Raw genomic sequence first — 22,272 nt, 5'->3', positions numbered from 1 at the left:
GTGTGTGTGTGTGTGTGTGTGTGTGTGTGTGTGTGTGTGTTCCAGTATTTGATATCTTGCGCATACAGTAGGCAATACAGCCAGGGATCGGTCTCCTTGCTACCTGCACTGTTCCTAGAGAACACAGTTCCCTTGCAGAAGAGACCAACTAAAAGCTAATGTCGGTTAAGAGGAAGCCAGCGCCTAAAACTGACAAAAGACCTGCTGGCAGCTTTTAACACAGTGAATGGCAATGCTATTCTTTTGTCCCGATTCTAAAATCCAGGCCAATGACTTTTATTTTTGCTTCATTCTATTGAAAAGTAAGACTGAAAGCGTCCTCTTCTCTTTGCCAACTTTGATCCTTTTTGCATGATGTTAATCTGAGCTAGGTTCATACAATCTGCATTATTTTAGAATTAGTGAATCATTTGGATGTGGCTGGCCATGGAAATGCCAATGAGGGTGAGACTTTGGGATGCATTTAGATAATTCAGGGAATCATTGAATGAACATCATATTTACTGTTTGCCTGAAGTTGTGCACAGGAGAAACTTTAGAAGGAAAACAGAACAGTACCGCACAGGAAAGGGCCCTTTTGCTGTGCCAAACCATTTAAATTAGTGAAACCCCTTTTTAGATAGATAGGGGTTTATTAATCCCAAAGGAAACAACTCCGTCACAGTAGCATTACAAGTGCACAGATAGAAACATTAGAAGAAAAGTTGTTATTCTATTTTAACATTTTTTTATATAGCAGAAATTAACAACAGTATGCTGGAAATATCCAGTTGGTCGGGCAGGTTCTGGGGAAAGAGAAATATTTACTACTGCAGGTCAAATAACAGATTTTCATTGGAATGAAAACAACAGGCTTTTTAAGGAGAAAAATAGTAGATCTATAGTACGTAGGGATCTATTTGGGAGTGTCCTGGTTTTCAAATGATAATGTGGTTCTCATCACTGGTATACCTTAATGCTGAAATCAGTATATACTGATGAGGAAATCGGCAGATGCTGAAAATCCAAAGCATAACACACAAAATGCTGGAGGAACTCAGCAGGTCAGGCAGCATCTATGGAAATAAATAAACAGTATATATCGTATGTCAGTATCTACTGTACGTCAAAGAACTGAGGTATATATGCGTGCACTAAAAAGGTTTAAACAATGCACAAAACATTTAAGCCCTTGAAACTGACCTACTTCTAAACCAAAAGGCTGAATGGCATTGTAATTTATTTTAGAAAAAACAGCGGTAGTTCTTTATCAAAACAATCCCAAAAGGCCACAAGGTTTCTTTTGGAAAGCTTTTAGTATTGGGAATTATCGAATGCAGCAGAAGTATGGTTTCATATCTGAAGCTAACATTGGATGTTTGCCATCTACTGCACACTCTGTTTAGTGAAAGCTGCCTCGAGTTACATTTTGTAATTCTATTTCAAAGGACTGGACAGAACTGGCTCCAGTCTCCAATACTTCATAGAGCGGTTTGTTATTTAAATAACGGTCATATACTAATTAGTCCATGAGTTTTGCTATCCATGTTACATTGATTCAGGCTATAAATAACTAAACATATTCCACTGATTGAGGGGAAAAAAAGTTACCCCAAGTGAGTTTTGAGTTATTGAAGCTGTTATGGAATGATCATTAAACAATTTATTTCCAAGCACACACAAAGTCAACAAATCATTCATTCTATTTATTTTCTTCCACTGGGAACACTGTACTGAAGTAAGGTCATTTCTGACTATTAATTATTGCTTGTTGATACACATAAAATTGAATATAAGTTGAAATAAGTTCCCATTTCAAAAAATTAATGAATATATTTATGTTGTAAAGGGATTGCTCAAAGATAATGTGAATTGCTTTGGTACTTATTCTGGGACATATGAAAAGGATATACTGGGTTTTATCTGCTGCCATTCGAGGATGATGAGATGGAAAATATGCCTTCAGCAAGATTAGGTGAGCTCGGAAAAACAATGATTATAGGAAGCTTGCCCAAGTCTGGGTAATCTTATGCAGCTTGATGATCTTTGTTGATTTGTCCAGATACTGTAATTATCCCTCAAGGTTACTCATTTATTTTCAGGTAAGCTATGACTCAATGCATAGCTGTTTTCCATCGGAGTCAGAAGAATATAGATTCAAGCACTGCAGGGACTTGAGTACAATGATCTGGCGTGATCCTCCAAAGTAAAACTGAAAGACGTTAAACATCATTACGTACTGCTTTTTGGAGCTGTGGCTGTTTCTTTTCACCAAGGTGATAGTAAATAATCCAAGGCCACGCTTTGAACAGCAGTGGGGAGATCTCACCAAAATAAACATTGCCAGATTTTAAAAAATCAAAGATGGTGACAAATCAGCTGATGGGAGGGAGATTGAAAATCTGGCTGAGGGGTGTCACAACAACAACCTGGTACTCAATGTCAACAAGACCAAGGAGCAGGTTATTGACTTTAGAGGAGGAAGCCAGAGGTGCACGAGCCAGTCCTCATCAGAGGTGGAGAAGGTCAACGATTTTAAGATTTATCATTTCAGGGGACCTGCCATGGGCTCAGAACTTAAGTGCAATTATGGAGAAAGCACAACAGTGCCTCTACTTCCATGTGAAGATTCAGCATGACATCTTAAACTTTGACAAACTTCTATAGGTGTGTGGTGGAGAGTATGCTCACTGGTTGCTTCACAGCCTGGTATGGGAACATCAATGCCCATGAACGGAAAATCCGACATAAATTAATGGATACAGCCCAGTCCATCATAGTCCCAATCCACCTTTGAGCATATCTACATGGAGCATTGTTGCAAGAAAGCAGCACCCATCATCCAGGGCCATGCTTTCTTCTCCCTGCTGCCATCGGGGAGAAGTTACTGTCACCACCAGGTTCAGGAACAATTATTACCCCTCAACCATCAGGCTCATGAGCCAGAGGGGATAACATCACTGAATTGTTCCCACAACCCATGGGCTCACTTTCAAAGACGCTTCATCTCATGTCTCAATACTTATTGCTTGCTTGCTTGCTTTGTTTGTTTATTTATTTTGTGCTTGCACAGTTTGCTTTTGCATATTGGTTGTTGGTCTCCCTGTTGGGTGCAGCCTTTCATTGATCCTGTTATGGTTCTTGGATTAGCAAGCCCAGAAGAAAACAAATCTCAGGGTTGCATATAGTGACATGTATGCAATTTGAGAATTAATTTACTTTGGACTTTCATAATCCAGTCTTTATTTCATTACTACTTCTGGCAACTTACTGTGTGAACCTAGGCTGCTACATTTCCCTCATCACAACTCTGGCAATGGAAGATTTCATTATGCCTGCAAATGCCTTGGAGCACCATGAGGTTACATTGATTATCACACACTTGAAAATCTTCCTTTTTTAGGGGCATTTCTAACAATCTCGAATCCCGTTTTTAAAAAGAATATTGTTAGCTTCTTCCCGATTCTTTTGGGTTCTGATTTCTTGTTCCACCACCTGTTCTAAACGAGTTCCACAAATCTAATATCCCTCATTCTGCTGAGAGGTCTGGGATTAATATTTGTTGTGTGATATTGAATTTATTTAATGCTGGCAGAATGTGATGAGAATGCCTTCAAGGAATGAATATGAAGTCTGCTTAAGTGGAAATATTCATCATAATAGCACAAAGCTAATGAAGCACAAACCATATTCAACTTCAGTTATCCAAACGCTTTATGGAGTCAAGCTAAGCATTATCACAGACATCGATTTTATTGCAATATTGAACATATTCTCAAAATGCAAAACAAGAATGAATAAAAAAACTTATGCCTCATACAACGAGAAGAAACGATATCGGAGAATCTAACATCTGTATTCATTGTGTCATTACATTTCTATATGTGACATATAGGTACAGTATCTGAAATACAGCTTATGGAAATGTTTGTTTGATGATGAACTTCAATAAAAAATAAATTACAAAAAAAAAATGAAATAGGAACTGAGGACGAATTGCATGGAGCACAAAAGTGCACAATATTCTTTCCGGGGTTGTCATGCGGTACTGCATGTAAGCCACTGATTACCACCCACATGACACGCAGCATGTATGACCTGTGACCACTCATCAATGTGCAGCTTCACAGCATATGAGCTCTGCTTCAGCATTACCTAAGGGGCATCCACCTGGACAGTTCATAGTTTGGAGTTCTGATGCCAGGACCTTTCCTCCTTGAAACAACAAGGAGAAAACTTAGACCTGAAGACTCGGAGTATTTAAGAAACAGTAAAGAATTATCAAAACAAAAATGATAAAAGGAGAAAATATAGTAAAGGAGCAAATTAGCAAGTAATTAATTCAAAAAAGAACTTGGAACTTGCAGAATTATGTAAGGAGGAAGGAAGTAGCAGAAATAAGTGCAGAGTCAGTGAATCAAAGTGCCTGATTTTATTGTGCCACCCTTTCATAATTCACCACCGATGAATGCTGTGTTTTTTATCAGCTTGTCACAATACAGAGGACCAAGTTGGCTGGCCCTCACGTCTCAAACTGCAACAATGGATCTAAATAGCATCAGGATCTCTGGATATGCAGTGAGGAGAACTGCCCCCAAAATACACCCAGTAGCACGCAAAGTTCCACTCACAGGCTTGCCAAGGTAAAAACCCAGAGCGATTTTTTAAAATGATCTCTGTTGGGGAATTCTTGGGGTTAGCATACATAACAAATAACTTCAACAACCAACTTTAGATTCAGATCTGAATATAGATTGTAGATTAAATTTAAAATGCAGCTCTGAACAATGGGTTTCTAAGAACTGTGAACCACGGTTAATTGGAAGACTAGACAATGCTGATTTAAATTCATATGGGTGTCTGTAGTATGGGTTCAAAGAGGGAAATGTGGAGATTGTGTCTAGTTGAAAGGAAGCATTTTGGATCCATTGTAAATATTGAATTTGATTTTTAGCACATGACATGTAGCGTTGGGTCAACTAGGCCTCTTCCTCCGAAACAGACTCAATATGATGTCTGCTGTGTCTCATTTTGTCAAATAAAGAGACTACTTCATTTCTACCTGAATCAGAATCAGGTTTTTAATGCTGATATGTGATGTGAAATTTGTTAACTTAGCAGCAGCAGTTCAATGCAATACATAATCTAGCAGAGAAAAATAATAATAAATAAACAAGTAAACCAATTATGTATATTGAATAGATTACAAAAAAATGTGCTAAAAAAAAGTATATGAAACTGTATAAAACTGTATATTAAAAAAAAAGTGAGGTAGTGTCCAAAGCTTCAATGTCCATTTAGGAATTGGATGGCAGAGGGGAAGAAGCTGTTCCTGAATCGCTGAGTGTGTGCCTTCAGGCTTCTGTACCCCCTACCTGATGGTAACAGTGAGAAAAGGGCATGTCCTGGGTGCTGGAGGTCCTTAATAATAGATGCTGCCTTTCTGAGACACCACTCCCTAAAGATGTCCTGGGTACTTTGTAGGCTAGTGCCCAAGATGGAGCTGATTAGGTTTACAACCTTCTGCAGCTTCTTTCGGTCCTGTGCAGTAGCCCCTCCATGCCAGAGAGTGATGCAGCCTGTCAGAATGTTCTCCACGGTACAACTATAGAGGTTTTTGAGTGTATTTGTTGTGTTACGAATGTGCCACAGCTCTGAGGGGCCGAAGGGTGCGGGGTAGCCCCCTCCTTTGTGAGAATCACAAGATCACTATTAAGTCAGTTCAGGGGACACAGGAAATGAGAGAAAGACATGCAGAATCCACAAAAGGGTTGGAATGTGTCCTGGCCTCCGAAAGGCAGACCCATTGATACCGGCTATTGTCTCTTGGAGACGGACTTGTGTATTGCATCCTGCACGATGCATCAGAGCCCCCCCAGGCAATGAACCGAGGGGGAGGTTGGTGGAAGGATTGCATCATCCCAGCCTGATCGACATCTGCGACCCTGTGAGTCAGGATAAAAAGAGGGTCTGGGGGAACAGCCCCTCAGACGCACCAGAAGAAACGCTAGCGATCCCGTAATAGCAAAAACCAGTGGAAGGCCACGTGCGTCTGTTTCCATTTGCCCCGGAATCAGTGGCCTTTACCACGGAAGAACGGTTTTTAGCTAACAACGGGGAAATCAACTCCCAACGACTCTCGAAGGATTGACGTCATAAAAGGAATGGGCAAGTTTTAACCCGTTTTTCTCTCCAACCAAAGGCTGCAGCCTACAGCTTGACTGAACTAAAGTGACTTTTATATTTCCATCGGACAATACATTATCCCCTAGACAACGATAGAGCTATTTCTTATTGATTATTATTATACCCGCGCTTTTAGATTTAGTATTGACGACGTATATTATCTGTGTGTTTGCATAGATTTTATTTTTGTGTATTTCTATCAATAAATACTGTTAAAAATAGTACCATCAGACTTTAACGGACCTCTCTATCTTTGCTGGTAAGTGACCCAGTTACGGGGTATGTACAACTTGGGGTTCTCGTCTCGGGATTTGACACCAAATTGGGAGGCCAGTGAATCGGGCTTGTAAGTCCAAACTTGGATCTGGTTACGCGGGTAGCCAGACGGGAAACCAGCAAAGATGAACGTGGGTGAATTTATAGAAAACCCGACTCTGGAGGCGCTAGAGGTGGCCACAAAATCAGACTTGATAAATTTGGCGAAGGGGTTAAACCTCGCAGAGGTGAGGTTGTCAATGAAAAACGGGAGGTGCAAAGGGCAATAACTCAGTATTATATTGGGAAGAATGTGTTTACAGCTGAGGTATTGGAAAATATCCCTGAAAAGGTACCAGCTAGTGGGATGGCTCAGTTAGAGTTGGAGAAATTAAGGTTGGAACATGCAATTAGGTTAAAGCAGCTGGAAGCAGCTGAGAAGGAGAAGGAAAGAGCCGAGAGAAAGAGCTGAGAGAGAGAGAGAAAGAGAGGGAAAGAGCTAAGAAGGAGAAAGAAAGGGCTGAGAAAGAAAGGGAGCATGAACTCCAGCTAAAGGAGTTAGAGCAGGACAGAACTGAGAAGCAAAGAGAGCATGAACTTCAATTAAAACAGCTGGAAGCAGCTGAAAAGGAAAAGGAAAGGGCCGAGAAGGAGAGGGAGGCAGAGAAACAGAGGAAACATGACTTGGAGATGGAGAAGTTAAGGCAAGAGCAATGAGTTCAGGGGTCAGACCGAGAGGAGTGGTTCAATGTTAGTCAGGAGTTGAGGTTAGTACCTCCGTTCGAGGAGATGGATGTTGATAGTTATTTCTTGCTTTTTGAAAAGGTGGCAGTGAATCAGAAGTGGCCCAGAGATCAGTGGGTGGCGTTGTTACAAAGTGTGTTAAAAGGGAAGGCACTGCGGGCATATACGGCGTTGTCCATGGAGGATGAAGAGGAGGAGAGTTATGACAAAATAAAGGCGGCCATTCTCCGGAGTTATGAGCTAGTACCTGAAGCGTATAGACAAAAGTTCAGAAATTTAAAAAAAGGGTGGAATCAGACGTATACCGAGTTTGCCTATGAGAAGGGTGTGCTCTTGGACCGTTGGTGCACTGCAGAAATAGTGGACGAGGATTATTGGCGTCTCAGGGAGTTAATTCTGATTGAGGAATTTAAAAGTTGTGTTTCGGAGGATATCCGGATGTATTTGAATGAGAAGCCGAATAAATCCATCTCAGAATTTGCTAGGTTCGCAGATGAATATGCCCTAACCCACAAGACAAAGTTTTCCTCGAATAAAAGTTCCCAGAGAGACCGTGGGAACGATCGAGAAAGCCCGCCGGCTGAGGCAGAGGTCCCGCCGGGAGCTAGTGGTAAGATTGAGGGGGAAAGGTAAGACGGCCAGAGATTTCCGGGCTTGACCTGTTTTAATTGTGGAAAGGTGGGGCATATTGCATCTAGGTGCTTTGCTCTGAAGAAAGAGACAGGAAAAGGGAAAGCAGCAGTCCCTATCGGATGTGCCGTGGTAATCAGTAAATTGACAAGAGAGCCCTGGGTAGACAGAGTACGAGAAGGGTCTGAGACTTGTATGTCAAACAGAACCGTGTCTGTGAGGGAGAGAGGCACCCCAGTTCCAGTAAGGATCTGGAGAGACATGGGGGCTGAACTATCATTGATCAGCAGTAAGGTACTAGATTTTGGTCGCAAGACGGGAATGGTAGCTGTGAAAGGAATAGGCCAAGGGACGGAAATGGTGCCCTTGCATAGGGTCATTATGAATTGTGAGCTAGTCTCTGGACCAGTTGAAATGGGGGTGCGATCAGAATTCCCGAGAACTGACGCGGACATCCTTCTGGGTAACGATTTAGCCGGTGGTAAGGTTTGGTCAGCAATGACGCTGACGAGCCGGCCGGTGAGCGTTGCAGCCCCACCCCTAGCGTCCAAGATCTATCCCGCATGTGCGGTTACTTGCAGCATGTCGAGAAAGGCAGCTGAGAACGAGAGCTGTTTAAATCTGGCCAGTGTCGATTTGGCCGAGACATTTTTACCGACCCTGTACCACGAGGATTTAGAGGGTGGTAAAATGAAGAGTAGTAAAGTGAAAGAGAGTAAGGGAGAGGAGGTAGACCTTCCCTTAGCGAGGAGAAAAGTTCTAGAGGCAGGAGATAAAGATGAGAAACAGATAGAGCTGTTAAAAGGTCCAGAGTTGGACATGGATGATCTGTCTGGTTTGGCAGAACTGTTTGAAGAAGTTGAAAATTCTAAAGGTGTTCCCGATAATGAAATGAGGGCAGTCCTAGATGAAAAGGGTGCCCTTACCTTGAAGAAGTCTGCTGGGTTGGCAGATGAGTTTGTTTCAGCCCGCAGGGTTGAGTTTACTCCGGAAGGGAGTTGCCCAGAGAGTAGCTGGGAGAATCAGGGGAATTTAGAGTTTGGGCCGGGTACGGGTATTGAAAACCTGGAAGAGGCAAATGTCCCATTGGAGTGTGTCCAAGATGTGGATGCACGTGGTACTGAACCTAATAATGAAGCTCAGAAAAAGTCTGAGGTATTTGATTCAGTTGACAAGGGAGGCAGTCCTTGTGGGTCAGATAGACTTGGTTCAGCGAAGAAAGGGTTAACCTTGGTAATAGTGGGAAGTGAGAGTTCCCAGGTGTTTGTGCTCGAAGGTGTGTTAAAAGTTAATGCGGAGATCAAAAGTGGGGAGATGAATATTATCATTGAAGAAAACGGGAAATATGTAGTTCCCAAATCGAATGAAGAAAATTTAAAACCTGCGGATCACTTATAGGTTGAGTTGGAAGATGACGGGGCCCCCCATGCTATTGTTATTCCAGAGTGTGGTGTGAAAAGGCAGAATTTGAAATGCTGCTTGAACAAAGAGTTCAAACTGAAAACTAATAGCCTGAAGGGTCCTGAAGAGAAAGCTAGCAACTTGCGTAAAATTAAAGAATTGGGTGGAAATTCAGAAGATGGTCTAAGTTTGGGACACAGTGTTGATAAAATAACTCCTATGAAAGAAGCGGACAAAAGCCTATTTCGCCAGGGTACCCAAGCTCCCCACGTGCGAACTAACCGGAAAAGAGGCGAGGGTTAATGGGGACGCCATTTTTAAATAGCAGAAACCGGTTTTAAGGGATTTTGACAAAGCCTGTGAATAATAAAAGACAACCCCCATGGAAGCCTGCCTGTTGAGTTTGAAAGCAACATAAAGATTAGTATTTGCATGAACTGTTGTAGTATACCCATAAGCTAAGATCACAACTCTTTAGTTTTGTTGGCTAAAGAAAAATATGAAAAATAAAAACAGGAGGTTATTGAGTTGGAGTCTGATGCTGCAAGAGTTCGATATTAAGATACAGCATATTAAAGGAAGTGATAATGTGCTCGTGGACTGTTTATCTAGATGCTGAATTGAATGTATAACTGTATTACTCTGTAGTGAAAAGAAAAGCTTTTGTATTGTGTTAGATTCTAAAATCCTGTAAGACTCTGTACTACTTCGTTTTCACCACTGGTGAAAACGCTTTGAAGAAAGGGGGTGTTACGAATGTGCCACAGCTCTGAGGGGCCGAAGGGTGCGAGGTAGCCCCCTCCTTTGTGAGAGTCGCAAGATCACTATTAAGTCAGTTCAGGGGACACAGGAAATGAGAGAAAGACATGCAGAATCCACAAAAGGGTTGGAATGTGTCCTGGCCTCCGAAAGGCGGACCCATTGATACCGGCTATTGTCTCTTGGAGACGGACTTGTGTATTGCATCCTGCACGATGCATCGAAGCCCCCCCAGGCAATGAACCGAGGGGGAGGTTGGTGGAGGGATTGCATCATCCCAACCTGATCGACATCTGCGACCCTGTGAGTCAGGATAAAAAGAGGGTCTGGGGGAACAGCCCCTCAGACGCACCAGAAGAAATGCTAGCGATCCCGTAATAGCAAGAACCAGTGGAAGGTCACGTGCGTCCGTTTCCATTTGCCCCGGAATCGGTGGCCTTTACCACGGAAGAACGGTTTTTAGCTAACAATGGGGAAATCAACTCCCAACGACTCTCGAAGGATTGACATCATAAAAGGAATGGGCAAGTTTTAACCCGTCTTTCTCTCCAACCAAAGGCTGCAGCCTACAGCTTGACTGAACTAAAGTGACTTTTATATTTCCATCGGACAATACATTATCCCCTAGACAACGATAGAGCTATTTCTTATTGATTATTATTATACCCGCGCTTTTAGATTTAGTATTGACGACGTATATTATCTGTGTGTTTGCATTGATATTATTTTTGTGTATTTCTATCAATAAATACTGTTAAAAATAGTACCATCAGACTTCAACGGACCTCTCTATCTTTGCTGGTAAGTGACCCAGTTACGGGGTACGTAACAGTTGACATGCCAAATCTCTTCAAACTCCTAATAAAGCATAGCTGTTGCCTTCTTTATAACTGCATTGATATGTTGGGACCAGGTTAGATCCTCAGAGATCTTGACACCCAGGAACTTGAAGCTGCTCACTCTCTCCACTTCTGATCCCTTTGTGAGGATTGGTATGTGTTCCTTCGTCTTACCGTCCCTGATGTCCACAATCAGTTCTTTTGCCTTACTGATGTTGAGTGCCAGGTTGTTGCCACTCCACTAGTTGGCATATCTCACTCCTGTATGCCCTCTTGTCACCGCCTGAGATTCTACCAACAATGGTTGTATCATCAGCAGATTTATAGATGGTATTTGAGCTATGCCTAGCCACACAGTCATGTGTATATAGAGAATACAGCAGTGGGCTAAGCACACACCCCTGAGGTGTGCCAGTGTTGATCGTCAGCGAGGAGGACATGTTAGCACCAATCCACACAGACCGTGGTCTTCCAGTTAGGAAATTGAGAATCCAATTGCAGAAGGAGGTACAGAGGCCCAGGTTCTGCAACTTCTCAATCAGGATTGTGGGAATGATGGTATTAAATGCTGAGCTATAGTTGATGAGCAGCATCCTGACGTAGGTGTTTGTGTTGTCCAGGTGGTCTAAAGCCATGTGGAGAGCCATACAGATTGCATCTGCCATTGACCTATTGTGGTAATAGGCAAATTACAATGGGTCCAGGTCCTTGCTGAGGCAGGAGTTCAGTCTAGTCATGACCAACCTCTCAAAGCATTTCATCACTGTCGATGTGAGTGCTACTGGTGATAGTCATTAAGGTAGCCACATTATTCTTCTTTGGCTCTGGTATAATTGTTGCCTTTTTGATGCAAGTGGAAACTTCCACCCATAGCTGTGAGAGGTTGAAAATGTCCTTGAATACTCACACTAGTTGGTTGGCACAGGTTTTCAGAGCCTTACCAGGTACTCCATCGAGACCTTCCGCCTTGTGAGGGTTCACTCTCTTTAAAGAAGGCCTAACATCAGCCTTTGAGATGGAGATCACAGGGTCATCGGGTGCAGCAGGGATCTTCACAGCTGTAGTTGTGTTCTCCCTTTAAAGCGGGCATAGAAGGTGTTGAGTTCATCTAGTAGTGAAACATTGCTGCCATTCATGCTATTGGGTTTCACTTTGTAGGAAGGAATGTCTTGCAGACCCTGCCAGAGTTGCTGTGCATCCGATGTCACCTCCAACTTACATCTCTCCAGTGACTTTGTTCACATGACAAGCCTTTAAGTGTAAATACTTAAAATCATGAAACATTAGGTATCTCTTTTTTTAAGTTTTCATGGTCCGGATCAGTTCCCCTTTAAATTTAGTTTGGCTGCGATCTGGACCATTGACGCCTTGTTCCCTCTTTATTTCGTTTCACGCGTCCCTTGAGCTTGGCAATCAAAGTAATCTACCCTCGACCCGAACCAGCAGCTTATAAGCCTTTGGCTTTAGCCGTTTGGGGCGAGAGTGTTAAAGAAGCCTTCGCAAGTCGCTGCCGCTGCTACGACAAGCCAGAGTGATCCAGCCCGCATCGGAGTACCAGCAATTCACCTTCCGTCACCAGAGTGATCCAGCCCGCATCGGAGTACCAGCAATTCACCTTCCGTCGCCAGAGTGATCCAGCCCGCATCGGAGTACCAGCAATTCACCTTCCGTCGCCAGAGTGATCCAGCCCGCATCGGAATACCAGCAATTCACCTTCCGTCACCAGAGTGACCCAGCCCGCATCGGAGTACCAGCAATTCACCTTCCGTCACCAGAGTGATCCAGCCCGCATCGGAGTACCAGCAATTCACCTTCCGTCACCAGAGTGATCCAGCCCGCATCGGAGTACCAGCAATTCACCTTCCGTCACCAGAGTGGGTCCGGGCAAGGTCAATCTGCCAGGGATGAGTTGAAGGCGGAGTCCTGACTCGACGTTTATGCCCCTTGTCTGTGTCTACCCCCTGAAGAAGAGTCCTGGCTCGGTGCCTAAGCAGAAGACGGAGTCCTGACTCGATGTTCCTGCCCGTTGTCCATGTCTACCCTTCGAAGAAGTCCCGGCTCAGTGCCTGAGTGGAAGGCAGAGTCCTGACTTGATGTTCCTACCCGTTGCCTCCGTCGGGCAGGTCCGGTTGGACTGCCACTGCCCAGCGGGGGTTCCCCCCTTTCTACCCATTGCTCCCCAAGGGCCATGGCGGTCCCAGTTCCCAGGGTCCAAGTCCAAGGTCCGCGGCTGTCCATGCTCTCTCCGTCCAAGTCCAAGGTCCGCGGCTGTCCATGCTCCCCCTGTCCGAGTCCAAGGTCCGCGTCTGTCCATGCTCCCCCTGTCCAAATCCAAAGTCCGCAGCGATCCAAGCCCCTAGTCCCCTAGTCCCCTAGTCCGAGGTTCGTGTTTCTCTTTGTCCTCGATTTCCCGATCTTCTGTGTAGCGAGTAATAAACGCTATTTTATTGTACCTAAGAAAGACGTGTTTGTGTCCTGCTTGTGGGTCCTCTCCCAGCACCCTTGTCCCCACCTCGTGACATAAGTAACAAATCAAAAATACCCAACAAGAAATAAATTAAAAACACTGAAGTAAAGTAATAAAATTGTTAAGCACATAATAATCCCTTCGCCTTCTAATTTACTTTTCCCATAATTCCCATTGAAATCAATCCGATCTCAGATCTGGCAGGTGATTTCCCAGTGCAACCTTGTGATGGAGCATTTAGACACTTCGATAATTTCTTGACTTCCAATGTTTGACACGCATGCATTTCAAATGAAAACAGGAATGCTGAAAAGAACTCAGCCAGTCAAGTAACATCTGTGGAAAGAGAAGCCAGTTAATGGGCTATTGCCTCTCCCTCAGTACTGGGGGAAGTGTGGGGTGGAAGTTCCGTTTTCGCTTCAGGTTCTGTTCCAGCATCTACAGTTTTATTCACTTTCCACATGGACTTTAAAGCTGAGTTTGCAACTATTTAATAGGCTGAATGCTAACAGTTCCACTTGGGATTGACCTTATTTGCTGGTGCGATCCACTCCACTAATATCACCAAACATACTACCGCAGAAATTCACCTGAACCTGATTGCCTGCATCAAACTGTATGCTGCAGAAATAAGAGATGAAAAACTGCCTTGATTTTGGATGGATAAGAATGACAGAGAGAAAATTTAACATCATAATTTGAGGAATGAAGAATGGAAATATAAACTAGTTGGCTTGACAATGGTGATGCTGGTCAGCGCACGAAGTCCTCTCAGCAAATTCTTTGTTGATTCATATTTATTCTACTTCTGTCTACCATGTGGTAACCAGTCTTGTGTTCATGTTAAAGGACTTTCAATAATATGGGCTAAATAAACACACAGCAAGCTCTCACTATCAACACTGTGATGACGACCAGAAAATCCAGATAATTCAGATTGCTTTGAAACGTTTCATTATGATGCATAACTTGCATCTGGAGAGGCTTTCCAGATGCAAGTTAGTGGAGTATAAATCACTACTGTTTTTTTTTCTGCCAATGTTCACTTGAGGCAGAATGATTCCTTCATTACCTTCCCTATATTTCTCTTGTTTTGCTCTGGGTAAATTGAACAACTATATACCAAGTAATGGTTGCAACAGGTTTGATCCAGGAAAATATATGCAGAATTTCAGAGTGTAAAATCTCTTGCCATGGGGTTGAAAGGAACATGCTGAGAATACTATTATACTTCTTTCCTCCATCTCAAGGCCCTGAGTTCTAATTACACCAGCAAAGTAGGGATAATAAAACTTTGCAGTTTGTAGATTAGTGCTGGTAGTGTTTGCCGAGTTTCTACAGGGTTATTAGATAAGCGACTTTGTGGAATTAGCCTCATGCTGCAAAGGTAAGGTAGGGATAAGTTTTCTAGAAACTAAAGGAGAGTTGAAAGCAATTAAATAACTGAAGCCTTTCAGTGCCATGACCTACAGGTGATGAGGGGTGCTGCTTCCTGCCATTCAAGGCAGAATCTCATTCTCCATAGCTAATAACCATTGCCCTGTTCTCCTGCAGACCTACAGGAAAGTTCACCAGCAAAAGAAATATTACCTTTTATATAATGTTTCATAATTGTTTTTATCTGTAAATAAGCTAATGCCTATGATAAGTTTAGGCAGCAAAGTATGCCAAAGCATCTTGCAAGTGATACTGGAGCAGTGCAGGAAATTAAACAATCAAGTACTTAATTTATATCAATAACTTGCACTGCAGGAAAAAGTAATTTTTTTTAACAGTGATTTTCCCTGCAAATCCATACAGACTCTGGAAGCTTCTGCAATGAGATACTGTAACAATGTACAGATAGGAGCTGATCTTATACCACATTGCATAAGGTTTTGCCAAATCATTGGGTATATTTAAAGCAGAGGTGGATAGTTTCTTGATTAGGAAGAGTGTTAGAGGTTAAGAGGAGAAGGCAGGAGAATGGGGATGAGAGCAGACTTGAGAAAGGTGGAGCAGACTCAATGGGGCAAATGACCTCATTCTGCTCTTATGTCTTATAGTCTCATGGTGTAAACAGTGGTAGATTATACAGTGGGTGGGTCAAGTGACCAGCACTGGGATAGCAAGTTGAGCATCAAGGTCACCACTGAGCAATACCTATCATTTTTATTTGGTGGCTCCACAATGGATTTTACTTTTGGTACAAACTCAGACTGAGGAACACTCAAAAGCTTGTGCGCTCTTTCCTGCGCCAACCGTACTTAAAATGAGGTTTGCCTGGAGTTGCTGTATTGAAACTTCATTGCATGGTCTTGGAGAGAGAGAAAGAAAACGGCAAATCTTTGCAGACAAAAGCCTTATATAAAAGCCTGAAAGCATGTTTCAGCAGGCTCACAGCTTCCATTCCACTGTCATCAGACTTCTGTACAATAAGGTGGACTCTTGGCCTCACAATTATGATCTTGCACTTAATTGTTTACGGGCGGTACACTCTTTTGGTAGGTTTTACAGTTTATTCTGTGTTGTTATGGTTCTACCTTATTCCAGCTTAATGTGCTATGTAATGATTAGATCTGTATAGACAGTATGCAAGACAAGGTTTTCACTGTACCTTGATACGTGTGACAATAATAACCAGTAATGTTACGAGACGCACCCAACCATGCCAGCTTTTGAGGTTTCGACGCTCTAACTCATCGGGTTCAAGGTGGCTCTGCTAATTGACAGTCATGTTTTGGGCGCCAAGACTGGAGTACTTACGGAGCACCTGAGCTGAACTTCACTGCTCAATCGTAAGCCTAACTAGAGATATCATCTGGCATTTTGATTTTGTTCCAGCTTCATACCGTGTCTTGACTGCAGCGCCAGATACTCCAGCACTTGGTGGACCACCTTCGGACAGTAAACTGCAGCCGTGTGCATTCTTCCCCAGGTGGCTATCCCCCGCAGGCAGAAACTACAACATCGGGAAATGGGAACTATCAGCAGTTAAGTTGACATTGGAGGAATGGTAACACTGGCTTGAGGGAAATGAAGATGAATATCATTCTTTCATAGTGGTGAAGATAGCCCTTTTATTGGCTCAAGATGCAAGTTTGTCGGAAAAACATAGAACAACACAATGCAGCAACCAGTCCATCAGCCCACAATGTCTGAGCTGGACATGATGCCAAAGTAAACTAAATCTCTCTTATCCGATCATGATCCGAATCTCTCCATTCCCTGTATATTTATGAGCCCATCTAAAAGCCTTTTAAACTCCACTGTCATACTTGCTTCCATCTCTATCCCCAGAAGTTCATTGCAGGCACCTATCATTCTCTGTATATATAAGAAATGTGTGATGCCTTTTAAAAGTGCATAGATTTAAAATCCATTGTTGGATACAGAGTCGAAATTCCACCATTTTTATTCATGATTGCAAATAGGAACCACATGCTGGCTCCTCTGAGTCTCTACAATGTTCGGCTTGTAGTCATGCTAAACCCTATCCCAACAACAGAGAGACTGAAAACACGTGTGGAATCAAGAACTGGTGTGACGTCTTGGTACTTCTCACTTTGTAAAGGTTCTCTGTGTAGATACAAATTATTGATACTTTCAATTATTCTATAATTCAATGTATTCAAGTACAGATACATTTTCCAGATGAGAGTACATAGTATGTTAAATGTCCAAATTCCTGCCTGTGCCCTTCCCTGAGGAAACAGGTATGGTTTAATTATTTTAACCACTGTAAAATACTGTGTAGCTGTTTGGTGTTTCACTTCTGAGGTTTGAGATTAGTTGCATCTCTAAAGAACAGTTTGTAAAATCCAGTCTTTGAAAATTTGAAATAAGATCTATGATTTTCATTGAGACCTAAAAGCATTACAAAATCTTGGGAGTCACGAACTCTTGGCAATGTTTTACTTTCTGAACTTGAATTTCATTAATAATAATAATAATAATAATGTTTCATGGGCTTGCCCCAATACAAAACCAATGCCATTCAGATTCATTTGTACCATAACTTTCACAGCACAGCGAGTTAGGAAAAAAATTATTACTCTCGTCATAATAATTGTACCAACAATGGGAATGAAAAATTGGGTTTGGAAAGGAAAGGTATCAAAGGTAATTACATTCAGAAATCATTTAATATAATTTTATGGTGAACATGTTTCAGCCAATATACACATATATTGCATATCTTCAGAATTTAAAATAATTTTCTGTTCTTTTGGATGCTTACGATGTAGAAGAGAAACTAAGGTGAACTTTTAACAGTAAGTATAACAGTCCTGAGAGCTATAGTCCATCAAAGGGGTGCTTAAATAATTAACTATACCAACTGCAGCGTCTGTGTTGTGGATAGAAACTCATAAATAAAAACATGCATTCTGATATGTTTATGGAGCTTCCACAGCCAGGCCCATAAATCAGACAAATGTGTCTGACATATATATTTGCAGGCACTGTGCAGCATTCATGTTGTTAAATTTAATGTAGTGTGGTAATATTTTATGCAGTTATACCTCATTAAAATTGCTAGGCAGCAATATTTTTCACCTTTTGAAAACTGATCAACAAAGTTTACGCATGTGAAATTTCACACATGTTAACTTTATGAAGTCAAAAATTTTGAGCCACAATCTGTAAAGTGACTGAGGAAGCACTGGCACCTCAGTTACTGACTGTAACACAGCAGCGTTTAACTCTGACTGAGGAAGCACTGGCACCTCAGTTACTGACTGTAACACAGCAGCGTTTAACTCTGACTGAGGAAGCACTGGCACCTCAGTTACTGACTGTAACACAGCAGCTTTTAACTCTGACTGAGGAAGCACTGGCACCTCAGTTACTGACTGTAACACAGCAGCTTTTAACTCTGACTGAGGAAGCACTGGCACCTCAGTTACTGACTGTAACACAGCAGCTTTTAACTCTGACTGAGGAAGCACTGGCACCTCAGCTAACGGACTGTAACACAGCAGCTTTTAACTCTGACTGAGGAAGCACTGGCACCTCAGTAACGGACTGTAACACAGCAGCTTTTAACTTTGACTGAGGAAGCACTGGCACCTCAGCTAACGGACTGTAACACAGCAGCTTTTAACTCTGACTGAGGAAGCACTGGCACCTCAGTTACTGACTGTAGCACAGCAGCTTTTAACTCTGACTGAGGAAGCACTGGCACCTCAGTTACTGACTGTAACACAGCAGCTTTTAACTCTGACTGAGGAAGCACTGGCACCTCAGTTACTGACTGTAACACAGCAGCTTTTAACTCTGACTGAGGAAGCACTGGCACCTCAGTTACTGACTGTAACACAGCAGCTTTTAACTCTGACTGAGGAAGCACTGGCACCTCAGTTACTGACTGTAACACAGCAGCTTTTAACTCTGACTGAGGAAGCACTGGCACCTCAGTTACTGACTGTAACACAGCAGCTTTTAACTCTGACTGAGGAAGCACTGGCACCTCAGTTACTGACTGTAACACAGCAGCGTTTAACTCTGACTGAGGAAGCACTGGCACCTCAGTTACTGACTGTAACACAGCAGCTTTTAACTCTGACTGAGGAAGCACTGGCACCTCAGTTACTGACTGTAACACAGCAGCGTTTAACTCTGACTGAGGAAGCACTGGCACCTCAGTTACTGACTGTAACACAGCAACTTTTAACTCTGACTGAGGAAGCACTGGCACCTCAGTTACTGACTGTAACACAGCAGCTTTTAACTCTGACTGAGGAAGCACTGGCACCTCAGTTACTGACTGTAACACAGCAGCTTTTAACTCTGACTGAGGAAGCACTGGCACCTCAGTTACTGACTGTAACACAGCAGCTTTTAACTCTGACTGAGGAAGCACTGGCACCTCAGTTACTGACTGTAACACAGCAGCTTTTAACTCTGACTGAGGAAGCACTGGCACCTCAGTTACTGACTGTAACACAGCAGCGTTTAACTCTGACTGAGGAAGCACTGGCACCTCAGCTACTGACTGTAACACAGCAGCGTTTAACTCTGACTGAGGAAGCACTGGCACTTCAGCTAACGGACTGTAACACAGCAGCTTTTAACTCTGACTGAGGAAGCACTGGCACCTCAGTTACTGACTGTAACACAGCAGCTTTTAACTCTGACTGAGGAAGCACTGGCACCTCAGTTACTGACTGTAACACAGCAGCTTTTAACTCTGACTGAGGAAGCACTGGCACCTCAGTTACTGACTGTAACACAGCAGCTTTTAACTCTGACTGAGGAAGCACTGGCACCTCAGTTACTGACTGTAACACAGCAGCGTTTAACTCTGACTGAGGAAGCACTGGCACCTCAGTTACTGACTGTAACACAGCAGCTTTTAACTCTGACTGAGGAAGCACTGGCACCTCAGTTACTGACTGTAACACAGCAGCTTTTAACTCTGACTGAGGAAGCACTGGCACCTCAGTTACTGACTGTAACACAGCAGCTTTTAACTCTGACTGAGGAAGCACTGGCACCTCAGTTACTGACTGTAACACAGCAGCTTTTAACTCTGACTGAGGAAGCACTGGCACCTCAGTTACTGACTGTAACACAGCAGCTTTTAACTCTGACTGAGGAAGCACTGGCACCTCAGTTACTGACTGTAACACAGCAGCTTTTAACTCTGACTGAGGAAGCACTGGCACCTCAGTTACTGACTGTAACACAGCAGCTTTTAACTCTGACTGAGGAAGCACTGGCACCTCAGTTACTGACTGTAACACAGCAGCGTTTAACTCTGACTGAGGAAGCACTGGCACCTCAGTTACTGACTGTAACACAGCAGCTTTTAACTCTGACTGAGGAAGCACTGGCACCTCAGTTACTGACTGTAACACAGCAGCTTTTAACTCTGACTGAGGAAGCACTGGCACCTCAGTTACTGACTGTAACACAGCAGCGTTTAACTCTGACTGAGGAAGCACTGGCACCTCAGTTACTGACTGTAACACAGCAGCTTTTAACTCTGACTGAGGAAGCACTGGCACCTCAGTTACTGACTGTAACACAGCAGCTTTTAACTCTGACTGAGGAAGCACTGGCACCTCAGTTACTGACTGTAACACAGCAGCGTTTAACTCTGACTGAGGAAGCACTGGCACCTCAGTTACTGACTGTAACACAGCAGCGTTTAACTCTGACTGAGGAAGCACTGGCACCTCAGTTACTGACTGTAACACAGCAGCTTTTAACTCTGACTGAGGAAGCACTGGCACCTCAGTTACTGACTGTAACACAGCAGCTTTTAACTCTGACTGAGGAAGCACTGGCACCTCAGTTACTGACTGTAACACAGCAGCGTTTAACTCTGACTGAGGAAGCACTGGCACCTCAGTTACTGACTGTAACACAGCAGCGTTTAACTCTGACTGAGGAAGCACTGGCACCTCAGTTACTGACTGTAACACAGCAGCGTTTAACTCTGACTGAGGAAGCACTGGCACCTCAGTTACTGACTGTAACACAGCAGCGTTTAACTCTGACTGAGGAAGCACTGGCACCTCAGTTACTGACTGTAACACAGCAACTTTTAACTCTGACTGAGGAAGCACTGGCACCTCAGTTACTGACTGTAACACAGCAGCTTTTAACTCTGACTGAGGAAGCACTGGCACCTCAGTTACTGACTGTAACACAGCAGCTTTTAACTCTGACTGAGGAAGCACTGGCACCTCAGTTACTGACTGTAACACAGCAGCTTTTAACTCTGACTGAGGAAGCACTGGCACCTCAGTTACTGACTGTAACACAGCAGCTTTTAACTCTGACTGAGGAAGCACTGGCACCTCAGTTACTGACTGTAACACAGCAGCGTTTAACTCTGACTGAGGAAGCACTGGCACCTCAGTTACTGACTGTAACACAGCAGCGTTTAACTCTGACTGAGGAAGCACTGGCACCTCAGTTACTGACTGTAACACAGCAGCTTTTAACTCTGACTGAGGAAGCACTGGCACCTCAGTTACTGACTGTAACACAGCAGCTTTTAACTCTGACTGAGGAAGCACTGGCACCTCAGTTACTGACTGTAACACAGCAGCGTTTAACTCTGACTGAGGAAGCACTGGCACCTCAGTTACTGACTGTAACACAGCAGCTTTTAACTCTGACTGAGGAAGCACTGGCACCTCAGTTACTGACTGTAACACAGCAGCTTTTAACTCTGACTGAGGAAGCACTGGCACCTCAGTTAACGGACTGTAACACAGCAGCTTTTAACTCTGACTGAGGAAGCACTGGCACCTCAGTTACTGACTGTAACACAGCAGCTTTTAACTCTGACTGAGGAAGCACTGGCACCTCAGTTACTGACTAACACAGCAGCTTTTAACTCTGACTGAGGAAGCACTGGCACCTCAGTTACTGACTGTAACACAGCAGCTTTTAACTCTGACTGAGGAAGCACTGGCACCTCAGTTACTGACTGTAACACAGCAGCTTTTAACTCTGACTGAGGAAGCACTGGCACCTCAGTTACTGACTGTAACACAGCAGCTTTTAACTCTGACTGAGGAAGCACTGGCACCTCAGTTACTGACTGTAACACAGCAGCTTTTAACTCTGACTGAGGAAGCACTGGCACCTCAGTTACTGACTGTAACACAGCAGCTTTTAACTCTGACTGAGGAAGCACTGGCACCTCAGTTACTGACTGTAACACAGCAGCTTTTAACTCTGACTGAGGAAGCACTGGCACCTCAGTTACTGACTGTAACACAGCAGCTTTTAACTCTGACTGAGGAAGCACTGGCACCTCAGTTACTGACTGTAACACAGCAGCTTTTAACTCTGACTGAGGAAGCACTGGCACCTCAGTAAAGGACTGTAACACAGCAGCTTTTAACTCTGACTGAGGAAGCACTGGCACCTCAGTTACTGACTGTAACACAGCAGCTTTTAACTCTGACTGAGGAAGCACTGGCACCTCAGTTACTGACTGTAACACAGCAGCGTTTAACTCTGACTGAGGAAGCACTGGCACCTCAGTAACGGACTGTAACACAGCAGCGT

Source organism: Hemitrygon akajei, chromosome 19, assembly GCF_048418815.1.
Source record: "Hemitrygon akajei chromosome 19, sHemAka1.3, whole genome shotgun sequence".
In the NCBI taxonomy this organism is placed as follows: Eukaryota; Metazoa; Chordata; class Chondrichthyes; order Myliobatiformes; family Dasyatidae; genus Hemitrygon; species Hemitrygon akajei.
This window is presented reverse-complemented; position numbering follows the sequence as displayed.